The following is a 318-nucleotide window of genomic DNA, read 5'->3' as shown; positions in this document are numbered from 1 at the left end:
GGCCGCGGGGTTCTGCTGCTGCATCCTCCGCCATTACAAGTTTTGTGGTTGGCGGGAAAAGAGCGAGCGGGAAGGGGGGGGGGGGTCCTCCAACCTTCCTCTGTCTCACCTTGCCTTGTTGCTCTTTAAGTCCCTCCTTTTTTTTTATCTTTCTTTCTTTCTTTCTTTCTTTCTTTCTTTCTTTCTTCCGTTCTGTCCTTCGCTGGTAGATAACTTCAAAGTGGTCTCCAGCATGCGGTGGAGATGTTGATAAGACACTTCCGGAGTTTGAGAGCTGCTCTACAATACGATAATGGAGACGGACACGCTGGGCCGCTG

Source organism: Micromesistius poutassou, assembly GCF_964030765.1.
Source record: "Micromesistius poutassou genome assembly, chromosome: 5".
Taxonomy (NCBI): Eukaryota; Metazoa; Chordata; class Actinopteri; order Gadiformes; family Gadidae; genus Micromesistius; species Micromesistius poutassou.
Note: the sequence above shows the minus strand (reverse complement) of the source record.